Source organism: Camelus ferus, chromosome 13 (genome assembly GCF_009834535.1).
Source record: "Camelus ferus isolate YT-003-E chromosome 13, BCGSAC_Cfer_1.0, whole genome shotgun sequence".
Taxonomy (NCBI): Eukaryota; Metazoa; Chordata; class Mammalia; order Artiodactyla; family Camelidae; genus Camelus; species Camelus ferus.
The window spans coordinates 16937009-16951746 of record NC_045708.1 but is presented as its reverse complement, the minus strand read 5'-3'; the positions used below and the strand labels follow the sequence as shown (position 1 = coordinate 16951746).

At 40.0% G+C, this 14738-nt stretch overlaps 1 protein-coding gene and 1 long non-coding RNA gene across 10 annotated transcripts in view; one reads left to right on the top strand and one right to left on the bottom strand.

Annotated features, from left to right (window-relative positions):
* Positions 1–4918, bottom strand: part of RCAN3 (RCAN family member 3) — a 32960-nt gene extending 28042 nt beyond the window's left edge. For 2 of the 8 annotated variants that reach the window (XM_032495486.1, XM_032495489.1), the window contains exon 1: positions 4575–4918. The gene's annotated coding sequence lies outside the window, so the exon portion shown is untranslated. Of the gene's footprint in view, positions 1–2177; positions 2385–4574 lie in introns of all 8 variants that reach the window. The other 6 variants (XM_032495493.1, XM_032495492.1, XM_032495488.1 and 3 more) reach the window with 5 other exon arrangements.
* Positions 4919–4940: 22 nt separating this feature from the next.
* On the top strand, positions 4941–14413 carry LOC116668303. 2 transcript variants are annotated; one of them, XR_004325425.1, is made up of 4 exons: positions 4941–5126; positions 6978–7260; positions 8981–9126; positions 14302–14413. It is a non-coding gene; the product is annotated as an uncharacterized LOC116668303 (long non-coding RNA). The 2 variants fall into 2 exon arrangements; XR_004325424.1 differs by lacking the exon at positions 14302–14413 and having other exon boundaries at positions 8981–10035.
* The last annotated feature ends 325 nt before the right edge of the window (positions 14414–14738 follow it).

The window sequence follows — 14738 nt, the reverse complement described above, 5'->3', positions numbered from 1 at the left end:
TTGTGTTTACCCAACGATATGGCAGCACAGACAAAAGAAAATCTAATTCTGCATGAGATTAGAGACAGCTTCCCAAAGGCGGCCATGGTTAGCCTTAAAGGATGAACAGAATTTCAGCAGAAGAATGGGGTGTGTTACAGTTTCTGGACAAGGACAGGGAGACAAAAGATCAGCATGCACAAGAGCATGAGATCTGGCGTGGCCAGAGTGCATCCTGTTTGGTGGGGGAGGCCTGAGTCAAGGTGAGAAATGTACATATGGGCCAGGTTGCCTTGCAAGTAGGGTTCCAAACATAACAATCAGTCAATATCAGCATGGCATTGAAGGTTTTAGGCAGGGAAATGATATAACCATCCCAGTTTAACTTTTGGTATCACTAAAAGTGGGCTGGCTTTACCTCTTATTTCTTCGAGGCACTAATGTTTTTATCCTCCCCTTTCCCCATTACAAAGAGGTGAGGAAAATACTGGGCTTGGTTGGAGAGCTGGGGACCGCTGAACCGCTAGATTTTGAAATTTGAGAAAGTCAAGCTATTTTTGGTAAGATTTTCTGTTTGTTTCAAGTTCCTTCCTCCAACCCCTAAAAAGGGGGAAAAATTCAGAGCACAGGAAACAATCCTTCAGCTGACTTTAAAAAAAAATTCTTAGAATGTTACACCTTCATTTCCTGTTTTGTACCTTCATTTTTGGGTAACTCTGTCTTTTGATAGAATATCAAACAGAAAAGTTGTAAGAACAGCACAAGAATTTCTGTACACACTTTTCCTAGAGTTATCAATTCCTTACATTTTTGTGCATTAAAAAAAATCATTCTCTCACTTTTATACATATAAATTTTTTGGAACCATTGAGACTAAGATAGGGTATGCTCCCTTTACTCTCAAATAACTCAGTGCATAAGAACAAGATCACTTTCTTATATAACCCACAGTTCAATTATCAAAATTAAATAATTTAATATTGATATAACACTATTATCTAAATCAGAGCCTACTTTCAAATTGTCAGTTATCCCCTATAATGTCTTTAGAGGTATTTTCCCTTCAACTTTTTTAGATTATTGTTAAATTATTTGCCTTTTGTCCCAAAATATCTCAATAATCTTTACAGTATTGTCACATTTTCTTCACTTATACATTACTGTATATTTGATATATTTTAAAAGGATGGATTGATGAAACATCACAGTAACTGCAAACAACTCTGAACAGTCTTTAAGTATATCTCAGGAAGATTCAGGCTCCATAGCCAGACTTTTCTAGATTTAAACTCTGTCCCCTGCCCCTGACTACTCCATGCTAGGTAAATTACTCTACCTTCCTTTCTATTTCCTGAACTATAAAGTGGCGGTGATGATAATCCTTATCTAAGAAGGATGTTAGAAGTATTAAATAGCAGAATACATGCTAAGTGCTGAGGATAATGCTTTGCATACAGTTGGTGCTCAGTAACTGTTTTTTATAGGCACAATGCATCGTTGGGCTGAAAGGATCCCAATAATATCAGAACCTTCAGTGGAACTGATATTTAAATAATAAAATGAGAAAAATACATACACAAATGATCTAATCTCAAGCAACAAAAAGGATCCAAAAATAAAACTAACACTTTGTATCATTTCAAGAAAATTGTTCCACTGCAGACCTATCAATAAAACCAGCTCCAAAGCAGCCCCTGGCAGTAGAGTCAGGGCTCCAGCACAAAACCACGTAAAGATTTAAAACCAAAGCTAGCTGAAAAAAGGCTATGGTGTACTTTTTAAGGGCTTCACAGAATTTTAACGTCGTAATTCAGCACACACAGTATTAGAGACGTTATCTTTCGGATGATGGTTCTCTTGCTAGAGGCTTGCCATGAAATTTGGAGGGGGGAGGCAAGGTATAGCTTAAGTCAACATCGTCGACCATTTCCTAATTTTCTGACATCACAAATACAGCTAGATTTGAATAGAGAAATATGATCAGATCCGCCAGTGGAAAGGACAATCCCAGCACATCTGTAAAGAAATCATCTTATAAGGTAACTCAGCTGGTACTTAAAAAGTAGTATGGTTTTATTAATGCAAAGAACAGAATGGCAAAGTACAGTGCTTCTATGCTGGCATTACTGGAGCTGTTGCTAACTCTGCCCCACTCCAGCTCCTACAAGACGAAGCTCTCCCTCAGTTTACTTACTAACCCAGGGAAATATCGATTGGTTCAACAGAAAGGATTGAACCAATATCCACCAGCTTCTGTAAGCAACGGTCTGTGCTAACCAGGGTTTAGCATCCTCTCCAGCACAACTGTAGCCGTGGCTGGCTTCTGGCAAATTGTTTCTTCATGGAAACATCAAATGAGTGGAAAACTCCAAGTAGCATGACCATCTGCTCTGCTACAACAAGCCCTGTGACAAAAGTAACCAATCAAGGCAAAATGTCAAGCACATGGATTTAACCTTGCATTTTAAATTCTCATCAAGAAAAGGTAAATTTCTCCTCCTGGAGGATTTTTTTTAAAACTAATTTTTCAAATAGTATGCCTCTCAACTTGGTGAATATTTAAAATACCTTAGTTAGATACACTTTATTATTTTTGATGTGCTCAGAATGTTACTGATCAATACTGGAAGCAAACAAGTACCCCATCTCCAGCTCTACAAGTGCCCTGCTGCGTAAACTTGGAAAAGCCACTTGGCTTTTTGTAGTACATTTGTTCTCTCATATATAAAATGAGGAAAATACGGATGCTGCTGAATTACTAAATTATTTTTTAAAACTTCTAAATTATAAATTTGGACTAAATTTCTTAAAAAAAAAAAAAACCCTCAGGATTGTCAATATGGGGGTTCCAAAAAGCTGTCATGCAAGCCTCTATCTTCTACTTCCTCCTCATTCACCACTTATAGGAAGAATCTTACTATTTCAGTAGCTGTTGTAAAAGAAAAAATGGGGCAACAGTCAAGTAAAATACGTGAAATTTAGATTTTTGAATTTTGTATGTTTCAATGACTAGTTTCTTTTCCAGGTAATCTAGAATTGGTCCTGTTGTAATTATTGAGGCTCAGTGAAGTACTTGTTAGCGTGAGAGAAATAACAACAACAAAATCCAACTGTCAGAACATATGAAAATAACAGATTTTAAAGAATAACTGAAGTAGGGATACAAAGACTGAGGCTACTTGTTTCACTGTATATAATTCATTTCCCCTCCTGTATCCTCTACATTCTAGGAGAAAAGTGGAGATTCACTGTCTGACCTCCACCTTCTGCGGCCCTTTGGGTCTAAATAACAAATGATACTGAACTTTTTTAGAGCTTCCATTATTTCACAGGCTTCAGACTGTTGGATTTCCAAACCATGCTATTTTTCATGATTTTTTGCTTAAGTCTTTCAACTAATATACCCTCTAGCACCATACAAAATCTGTACTCCTTTGTAACCCTTAACATGCACATGTTTAAAAGCTTTACAAATGTTAAAATTCAACAGTGGGAAAAACCGTGTTTTCCCGAAAAGAACTGAAATCTCTTCCCACGCTAAAAAAGAAAAGGTTTGCCAACCCCGTAAAACATAAAGCTGACAGCGTGGCTAAAGGAAGGGCTCTCCGTTTTCAGGCCTTTCACTGTCTTCCTGCATCAGAAATCCATTTCTACAAAACCAATATAAATCCCCACCAAAACCCACGAACTTGTGTGATACACGAACATCTACATTCTGAGTCTCAATATTGTGTTTTTATAATTTAATATTTTGAAACTGAGCTACTGAAAGTCTTAAAACTAATCCTTTTAAATCATATGTAATCACAACGACAAATAAGTCAATTGCTTCTCTTATTAAACTGTACATCAAAGACTTCTAATGAATGCAGAGACTTCTATGAAAAGTTCAGATAAATGTGGTGTGCTAGGTAACTTTCAATAAGAGGGAGCCAATACTTTTGGCTTTGAGCACTACACTAAAACGTCACTTTAAATAATCCTAGTTTGTATCTGCAACACGGATCTGAAAAGCTCTCTGCACTGGACTCCTAATCCCTGAAGGAGATGATCAGATTTTGCACGGAAGCTAGAACGAAGCAATCAGAAAACAGACCACTATTGGTCTACCGGTCCAGGTAGCAGATGGAAGCAGATAGACAAGTTTCAAGAAGTTACGGAATAAGTAATGAGATGGTTACCCGCGCATCACGGAGGAGGGAGAACAAATGAAAAGGAGGGACTTCCAATTTGTGGTCGTCCCTGTTTTACCCACAGCACCCTTCTGCCTTCAGGAGCCGGTTGGGCCTGTCAGCTTTTCGGAGTCAAGCAATCGTTGGGAGAGGAGAGGACAATTTTCTTGGTTTTGTTTTGCAAGACACCACCCGAGAGCTCCCAAAAAAGACCCTGGACTCGAGAGGGGCTGGACCCGGGAGGCAAAGGCGCAGCATCTCCAGGGTCTTGTGCACCTGCAGATTGTTTCCTTTCTTTTCTTTAAAAAAATTTTTTAATTTACCTTTCCGCACCCTGTGCCCCCCCCCCCCACCCTGCCCAGTGCCGGGTGCCGAGCCAGTTCGGAGAAGCTGGGCTCCGGCCCACCCTTCGGAGAGACTCACCTGCGCGCGTAGCCGCCGCAGGCAGGCAGGGAGCGGCCGGGACGGCAGCACGGGCTACGTGGGAAACCCGGCGCCGCGAGGGACCAGGCCTGGGGAGACGCGGCGGCCGGCGGGCGGCGGCCGGGGCAAAGTCAGTGCGGCGCCGGCCGCCCGCAGCCTCGCCGCCACGCCCTCGACGCCGGCGGGAGCGGCCGCCTCGGCTGCGGCGCCAGCGGCGTCTGGGCGAACGAGGCTGCCGGCGTCGCGCGCGCGAGCCCGGCCCCGCGCGGCCCCCTACTCCGGCGAGCGCGCGCGGCGCAGGCGCCCCAGGTTGGCCGCCGGGCCGGGACGCGCCGGGCCCCGACGCCGGCAGGAAGCGGCCCCGCCCCTCGCGTACAGCCATGGGGCGGGGGCGGGGTGGGTCCGGGCCGCGCGCGCGCGCACTTGGCCTGCACGCTGGGGTTTTCTGGTACCCCACAGGTGGGGGGCTTGGGCGGTCGCCTTGGGGCGGGGCCTTTAGGTATCCCGGACGACAGGACCTTTGGCAATCTTCTCGTCTTGCACTGTGACCAGGTATATCTTATCTCCTTTTCCTTCTGGCCCCATCATGTCGGTCGGAAGGATAGTTTGTAGGAATATTATGAACATTTACTGAGGGCCAGTTACTATGTACACTGCACCGCGCGCGTGCTTTGCAAGATTTACCTCATTTAACCTCCCAAACCAACGAACCGAACGTTATTATCCTTTTATAGATGAGGAGGACTTCCATGTGCTTAATTGCCCGAGTAGAGGCCCCTAGTTAGGTAGCTAAGCTACAGGTTGCATCCGGATGCTACTCCGTATCCTGGGCTCTGAACCACGGTGGGATTCTTCTGCCTCCTCCACCCTCCTCTTTCCTCTCTCCCTCCTCTTCTTCATCACACGTACATTAATAATATTTATATTTCTAATGCTTTAGTTTACGTTTGCAAAACACTTTTCACCGCACAGTCCTGCATGATTCTCTCAGAACCCTCGAGAGACAGTGGGCCATAATTATGCCTGTTTTACAAATAGAAAAAGCAAGGGCATAAACCTTTCAATGAGTTGTCCACAGTTATAGTGGTAGGACTGGGGCTTCCTTTGGCAGATGATGATGATGATGATGATGATGATGGTGATGATGGTGAAGAAGAAGATTTTACAAGGCATCTGAGCCAAACTTGGAAGGGAGCCTGTGTCTCTTCCCTTAGTTCACAGAGAGGAAAACAGAAGCACAGAACAGGAAAGGACTTTGTCTTAACGGTGTGCAGTTAGAAGAAAATCAGCTCTGATCTCTCACACATAGCCCCCTCAGAGGCAAAGTGAAGCAAAATGAAGGTCAAAATCAAGGCAGTCATGCTGTCAGGCACCCAGCCCCTGGATTATGCGGCAGGAAGAAGGATTAAAGTGTGTAGAATACATCTAGTCTTTGTTAGATTTAAACTAAGGAAATGGGGTTGCATTATGGTCTCAGTCATTCTTTAATACTTGACCTCACACCATCACAGAGATATGTCCAATGGCTCATCCTTCTGTCTTCCTGTTCATTGCTCCTGCTGCCCCCTACTTCCCACCAAATTCTCCCCTTCATTCGCTTCATGAATATGTATTGAGAGCCACTTCTTGCATTAAGGTCATCCTAAGAACCACAGTAATTTTTCTTCTCTAAATTTCTTGAACACAGCAACTTCAGCAAAAATTGAGTTTTTGGGTCAAACAGGTTTGGAAACTGCTGCATTCTGTACCCCTGCTTGAGGATCCATTAATGCACTTTAACACAGAAATGGCTCTGAGAGGTCCTCAAGTTAAGATTGTAGCCTTGTTTAACTCGCAGTTTCCCTGAAGTATTAGGCTTTGTGCTGGATGCTGGGCTTGCAAGGATAAGAGCTACACAAATCTACCCTTTCAGGGGCTCACAGATAGTGGAGACAGACAAGTAAACTAATTGTGATACAATTTTATCTATGCACTAGTAGAGACATTTGCAAAGTGCTGACAAAGCAGAGGAAGAAGAGGAATTCTACCTGGAAAACTGAGGGAAGGCTTTGCATTAATAGGATATTTGAGTAGGAGTCTTCTAGGTGGAGAATATGGGAAAAGGCATTCTATAGACACAAAAGCATATTTAGAGATTTATAGGTATGCTCTTGTGTTGGCCTCTGGAATAAGTATTATTAAACAAGAGTTTATTTTTGTTTTTATTTTTGTTTTTTGTTTTGCATGTAATACTCTATTCATACCAGGTTAAGCAACAAATGGAATTCATTGACTCATGTAACTCAGAAAAGTTGTGGGCTTCAGGCATGGCTGGATCTAGGGGCTTAAAATTATGACATTAGGATTCAGTCTTTGTTCTCCATTCCTTAACTCTATTTTTCTTTGTGCCGAATTCCTTCTCAGGCTGCCTTTCCACATGAGATGGCAGAATGACTGCTTACAAGTTCAAATCATATCCTTACCAGCAGAGAGTTTCTTTTCCACAACGCTACCAACAAAAGTCTCAGGACTGCATCTTGTTGGTCTAACTTGGGTTATTTGTGTATCATTAAGCCACTCTCTTCAGAAGGGGCATGGAATATTCTGACAGCGCAGACCTGGGTCACATGCTAACTTCTGGAGCTAAGGTGTGGTCAGCAGCTCTTAAATCTCATGGACTGAGAATTGGAGAAAGATGCCTTCCTTGGTGAGGTTTTTTTCTTTTGCTCCCTTTAGATTTACTCTCTAACCTTTTCCTTCCCGATTTGTGCCTCAGGAGGCTAACCTGTATGGACTACTTCAATGGGTCTCTTATTCTTTGGCTTATAGTTTTTTTTGGGGGGGTGCTTTGGGGGGGTCTTTATTAAGTGATACTTTAGTCTCAGTCTCTGCCAGGGACTGGAAGTGGGAGCGACCTCACTTCCCTCAGGTTGTCCCAGATTTGCTGTCTTAGAGGAAGGAGGCAGGAAGCCTGCTTTCCTGAGAACAGCCTGGGAAGCTAGGCTAGTGCCAGGGTAGGGGACAGCAGAGCTGAGGTCCCCCACCCACAACCCCCAGCCCGAGCTATACGTGCAGCCTCTGGGTTACAGTTGAATTTATCCAATAGAAGACATCAGAAGGAGTTCAGAGGATTGGAGGAGGATGAAGTTAGGGTATGATCGCATTGGCCCTTTCTCTTCTAGGTCACTGCAGTTTGGCTACACACATATACTGAGTCTTCTATCTGGTGCCCCTCTTCATACAGTTCCCTCTCCTAGTTCTAGTAAAGTCTCTCTTCTCTTGGCCTAGAGATGGTAATAGCTCCCTTCTGTTGGCAGCCTCAGGGTATCATACCATCATTCCCTCTTGTTTCTCTCAACTCTGTCCACACATTTATATATAACCCTTACCAAACTCACCTCAAACTAACCTTCTGCTGGAACCCTGATGGTTACATTCACCAGAGGTAATTTAAGTTTCTATTACAGAATGGAAGGGAAATGAATAAAGAGCAGGCAACAGTGATAAGATAGAGATTCTGGTTTCGTAGAGCTATTGCAATGATGCAGACCAGAGATGACAGTAGTTTGGACAAGGGTCATAGGGAGGGAGGTGGTGAAAAATAGTATGTTCCTGGTGATATTTTAAGGTAACGTTAACAAAATTTACTGATGAATTATATGTAAGTTATGAACATTAGAAAGGACTTGGGATGGAAGCAGTTGGAAAACATAGGTTTGGAGCCTGGGAGTAAGCTCAGACCAAGCGTGGGGATTTGGGACAGAGGTGTGGTGGGTAGTTGAAATCATTGGCTCAGGTGAGATGACCCAGGAGGAGCATGTGGGGGAAAAAAAAAACACAAAAAGGGCAAAGGGCAGAATTCAGAGCAACATCAGTCTTTACATGGTGGGCAGAGGAAGAGTTGCCATCTTGTATCCATCAACTAGGTTGTGAGCAACTCAAGAACAAGCATGAAATCTTCCACGTCTTCCCTCTTACCATTGTGTCCACAGTGTGTAATAAGGGCTTGCATGAATGAACTTTATGTAGTCTCACGTTTCTAACACTCCCTGCCTCTCCTCCTCATCATTGTGAGGTTCGAGTTACAGGCAGAGAAGAAAGGAGAGAAATTGATCCCTTGTGACTCAATCCATTGGAACCTGTGCCAAGGTAGATAGGCATTTTGCTGTCCTGAAAAACTCATGTAGAACCTGTCAGATTATGCTGTAGATCCTGAGTAGCTCATTTCTTGCCTTGCAGGAGAATTTCCAGGCAGGCTATTTCATTTCAGATTTTGTTTTTCTTATTTGAATAGATTTAAAAGTCAATACTTTGGGGGTCTGTGTATAGCTCAGTGGTAGAATGCATGCTTAGCACACATTAGGTCCTGGGTTCAACCCCAATACCTCCATTAAAAAATAAATTTAAAAAATTTTTTTGTTTTTTAGAAGTCAGTACTTTAAAAAGTCCTTATTATGTTTGTGCCATGGAATTAATTGAAGTGGTAAAAGAGCTCTGTGTCACACTCAAGTGTTGCTGCTGGAATGTAAAAGGAGACAGCTGACTGTGGGAAACTATTTGCCAGTTTTTCAAGGTAAATATACACCTACCCTGTGATTCGGAAATTCCACTCCTAGATAGATATTCCAGAGAAATGTGAGCACATGTTCAAAAAGCGGGGGTAGTTGTACAAGAATGCTCTTAACATCTTTATTTGTAATATCCCCAAACTGGATATATTCTAAATGTTCATCAAAAAAGGAATGGATACACAAACTATAGTATATTCAAACAATGGAATACTACACAGCCATAAAAAGGATGAACTGCTGATACACATCACGTAAATAAATCTCAAAAAAAAAAACAAAAAACAAACTCGTTGAGCAAAAGAAGGCAGACACCAAAGGTTATAGATGTATGATTCCATTTATATAAAGTTCAAGAAAAGGCCAAATTAATCTATGGTGATCAGCATCAGAATAGTGGTTGCATCTGAAGGATGTGTATTATTAATTGGAAAGGGGCACAGAAGAGCATTCAGGGAGCATTCACTTTGTTAGATTTCTGCTATTTGCCAGGCTCTGTTCTAGGCATTGAGAAGGTAACAGTGAACAAAGCAGACCAGGTCTTTGTTTTCATGCAAATCCACCTCAGCTCTTTTCATTGGCTACATAGCATTAATGCATTTTAAATAGAAAAAAAGTAGCCTTTTAAAAAAATTGTCTCTAGATAATTTTTAATTTCTTCTTTGATATCTTCAGTGACCTGTTGGTTGTTTAGCATCCAGGTGTTGTGTGTTTTTTGCAATTTTTTTTTCTTGTAGTTGATTTTAGATTCATAGCATTGTGATCGGAAAGGATGCTTGGTATTATTTCAGTTTTCTTAAATGATGGATACAGAAGATTTGAGTCCTTTTGTCTTTTAACCTCTCTACTAGCTTTGTGTGTGGATGATTGCTTACCCTTACTGTATGTTTGCCTTTACTAGTGAGCTTTTCCATTTCTTAATTTTCTTTTTTTTTTTTTAACATTTTTTATTGATTTATAATCATTTTACAATGTTGTGTCAAATTCCAGTGTTCAGCATAATTTTTCAGTCATTCATGGACATATACACACTCATTGTCACATTTTTTTCTCTGTGAGTTATATTTCTTAATTTTCTTGTTACTAGTTGTAGCCTTTTCTTTTCTACTTAGAGAATTTCCTTTAGGATTTGTGATAAAGCTGGTTTGGTGGTGCTGAATTCTTTTAGCTTTTGTTTGTAAAGCTTTTGTTTTTTTATTTATGTATTTTTATTGAAGTATAGTCAGTTTACAGCGTTGTGTCAATTTCTGGTGTACACCATATGTTTCAGTCATATATATATATACATATATTCCTTTTCATATTCTTTTTCATTATAGGTTACTATAAGATATGTAAAGCTTTTGATTTCTCAGTCAAATCTGAGCAAGAGCCTTGCTGGGTAGAGTATTCTTGGTTGTAGTTTTTTTCTTTCATCACTTTTTTTTTTAATGGAGGTACTGGGGACTGAACCTAGGACCTCATGTACACTAAGCACACGCTCTACCATTGACCCACTGACTCATGCCTCTCTTTCATTACTTTAAATATATTGTGCTTCTTACCAGCACCACATTCAACATTGATTGGAAGATGAGCGATGCTGATTTTTGATATTTAAAATTTTCCCATTGTAAAAACTAGACTTGGTTTTTATGGATAGTTTGAAAACAAAAGGATAAATAAGAAAATTAAAATCACTCACACCCTCATGTTCTGGAGATAGCCACTATTCTATATTTTGGTGTATTTCCTGTCAGTCTTTTTTGTAAGATTAAGTATATCATTGGAATTATTCCATTTTGGGGGAAAAAAAAAAGAGTTTCTTTTAGCATTTACCTGTTTGAATCTGGCAGTTCCAAAGCAGAAGTGGTTAGGGGCCTCCCTGGAATCATTTAATATGGATGTCCTATTTATTTTGCTTGACATTGTATTGCAAGCATTTCAGTATGTTTAAAATCTATTTTAAAATGTATTTTCTAACAGCTGCATAATATTGCATTGTATTTCATTATTTATCTTATCATTCATTGTTGGAAACAATATTTGTTTAGAATTTTTTCTTATATAGTTAACTGTGCAATGAATATCTTTATATATAAATATATTGATGCATTTATGATTATTTCCTTAGACTAGATTCCCAGAAGAGGTTACTAGGCAAAGAGGCATGAACATTTTAAAAACTCTTTGGAAATTTACAAAATGCATTTCAGAAAGGTTGTACCAACTCTCATATTGTCAATATATGCCTTGTCACATCCTAAATAATATTGAGTATTGTACTTAATTTTAAAAGTCCTTCCTATTTGATAAGCAGACAAAACCAAAAAACAAAAACCCAAAACCAACCAAACAAGAGAATGAACATTTTTTATGTGCACTTCATTTGAAAACCGCCGAAGTTCTTTGTCCATTCTTCTGTTGAGCTATTAACATTGTTTGATTGACTGTAATGATATCTTGTATATTATAGATAGTGAAAATTTTCTCAGTTTCTAGTTTCCTTTTTGGATTTTTTCTTTTTTTGGTACACAAATGTGTTAAAATTTTTGTTTGTATGTAAAAGTATCAATCTTTTACATTGTCATTTCTTCACTTGCTTTCCCCCCGCTGACATTTAATTTACAGTAACCTTCATTTTTGATGATTTCTGTTTTTTCATTTACCACTTTAGTTCAGTTGAAACTTATGTTAGTATAAAAATATGAAGTAAGACTAACTTAAATTCTTCTTCCAATGAATCTACTATTAATTATTAAAGAATCTATTTAACCCACTATTTTGTATATATACAATTTAGTATATATAAAAGCAGTACATATACACTTCTGGGTTATTTAGCTGTTAATAGAAACTGTTAGGGTACATGAATTCTACTATCTGTAAGGGAATGGGTACACATATTTCCAAATATTTTTCAGGAAAGATTTACTAGTTTATACTGCCTCCTTCCTGCACCCCTTTCTCACAACCTTCAAACTTCAGCAGCGTGTGAGAGAGCTAGTCTCAGGGCTGCAGGCACTTTATTTAAAAGTCTTTAAAAAATGTAGGATCACAACCTGGTTATGCTGCTGACTAGTTGTTTAACCTTGAGCTAATCTCACATGCTTTATGCCAGGTTCCCCTTCAGCCAAATGGAAATATCAGTGGTACCTCCCTCATAAGATGGTATTGAGGCGCAAATGAACTGTTTTTTTTTTTTTAAATTGAAGTATAGTCAGTTATAATTTGTCAATTTCTGGTATACAGAATAATCAAATGCACTGTTTTGGGGGGTTTTTTTTTTGAGGGGGAGAAGGTAATTAGATTTATTTATTTATTTTAATGGAGGTACTGGGGATTGAACCTAGGACCTTGTTCGTGCTAGGCATACACTCTACCACTGAGCCATACCCTCCCCCTCTTCAAATGAACTGTTGTTTTAAAGTCTCCTGACAAATTATAAAATCCTAATAGTGCAATTAATAATTATTACGTGTTTATAAAGAGAAATATGTCTTTAAAAACCCACTCCTGCATAATTTTGAGGGTTGAGTATGGAAGTACGTCTTTTCAGTGGCTTCTGAAGCCTGGATGCTGTTTGAGATTTCATCCCGCTATGTTCCTCTGAATTACAAAGAATCAGTTCTATTTGCCTGCAGAATTTGAGGCTGCAGAATTAACTGCAGGTGGGTTGGAGAACAACAGTGTTACTGCACGCTGGAAGGAGCAGCTCTTTAAATGTTGCAGTCCTTGAATTTGTTCTGAGGAAATATTATTTCCTGATTAATTTGAGCTACAGTTGGATGGAGGATATTAAAAGTTGGATAAGCATAATCAGGAAAGGGTAGGGTGTGGCACAGACAGCCAAGGAGGAAGTGGAACATTAAAAATAGGCAGCTGCATAAATAGCCCAGGAATTCAAATTCTTTTGAATTTTTTTTTGACTATCAGTGAGGGTTTGATCAGGAGACAGAAATCACACCAGTGATTTAAATAGAAAAAATTGAATATAAAGAGTTGATACCTAGATACAAAGTTACTAACTAGTAACTAAACAGGTAAAAAGAATGCTAAAGGATCATGGAGGTAGTGACTGCAGGAAGCAGCTTCCATTCTGAAGATGAAAGGAACCAAAGGAAGAGGTTTAATTATTAAAACTTAGAGGATAAGGGGATATTCAGCCATAAAAAGGAACAAAGTACAGATACATGCTACGACTTCGATGAACTGTGAAAACATTATGCTAAGTGAAAGTCTGTCGCACTAGTCTACATATTGTATAATTCTATTTGTATGAAAGTCCAGAACAGGGAAATCTACAGAGACAGAAGACAGATCAGTGGTTGCCAGTGGCGGAGGGTGGGGATGGGGGTATACGAAGGATGAGGAGGTGATACCTAAGGGTACAGGGTGGTTTCTTTTTAAATTGTGATAAAATATACATAACATAAAATTTATCATTTTTATCTTTTTGTGTGTGGGGGGGGGAGGGAGATAATTAGGTTTTGTTGTGCTTTTTAATGGCGATATGGGAATAGAACCCAGGACCTTCTGCATGCTAAGCACACACTCTACCCCTGAGCTTTACCCCTCCCCCTTTACCATTTTAACAATTTTTAAGTATACAGTTTAGTAACATTAAGTACATATACTCAGATGTACAACCATCACCAGCATCCATCTCCAGAACATTTTTAGTCTCCCCAAATTGAAACTCTGTACCCAGTAAACAATAACTCCTCATTACCACCATTCTTTCTGTTTCTATGAATGTGACCACTTTTCAGTACCTTATATAAAGGGAATCATACAGTATTTGTCCTCTTGTGTCTGCCTTATTTCACTTGGCATAATGTTCTCAAGTTTCACCCATGTTGTGGCATATCTCAGAATTTACTTCTTTTTAGGACTGAATGATATTCCGTTGTATGTATGTACACACCACATTTTGTTTATCCATCTGTTGATGGACACTTGAGTTGATTCCACCTTTTGGCTATTATGAATAATGCTGCTGTGAACATGGATATTCAAATATCTGTTTGCTTTTGATTCTTTTTTGTATATACCCAGAAGTGGCATTTCTGGATCATATGCTAACTGTATTTTTAAAGTTTTGTTTTCCATAGGGGCTGCATCATTTTACATTCCCACTAGTGATGCACAGGGTTCCAGTCTCTCCACATCCTCACCAACACCTGTTATTTTCTTTTCAGGGTTTCTTTTTGAGGTGGTGAAAATATTCTAAAATTGGTGGTGGTGATGGTTGCAATATCCATGGATATACTAAAAACCACTGAATCGCACAATCTAGATGAGCAACCTGTGCGGTATGTGAATTATGTCAATGAAGCTGTTTAAAAAGTATATGTAGGAGGAGGGCACAGTAGACCTGGGCCCCACACCTCTGAGAAGAGGGTACTGATGTTGCTGAGGGGTTGCCATGAGGCTGGTTGTGCAAGAGTTGGAAAGAACTACAAAACCTGATGCAACTCATGCTGTCTTAGAGTGAAGCAGTGTTGCTGGGTGGTGTGCACAGGAGCCGGAAGTAGACAGGAAGGTGCAAGCCCCATCTTCCCCCTGCAGCTACATAGGGCCCTCACAGGGAGCAGCTGGCAAAGCAGAAAGGTGGTTTCAGTCCCAGCATCCCAAA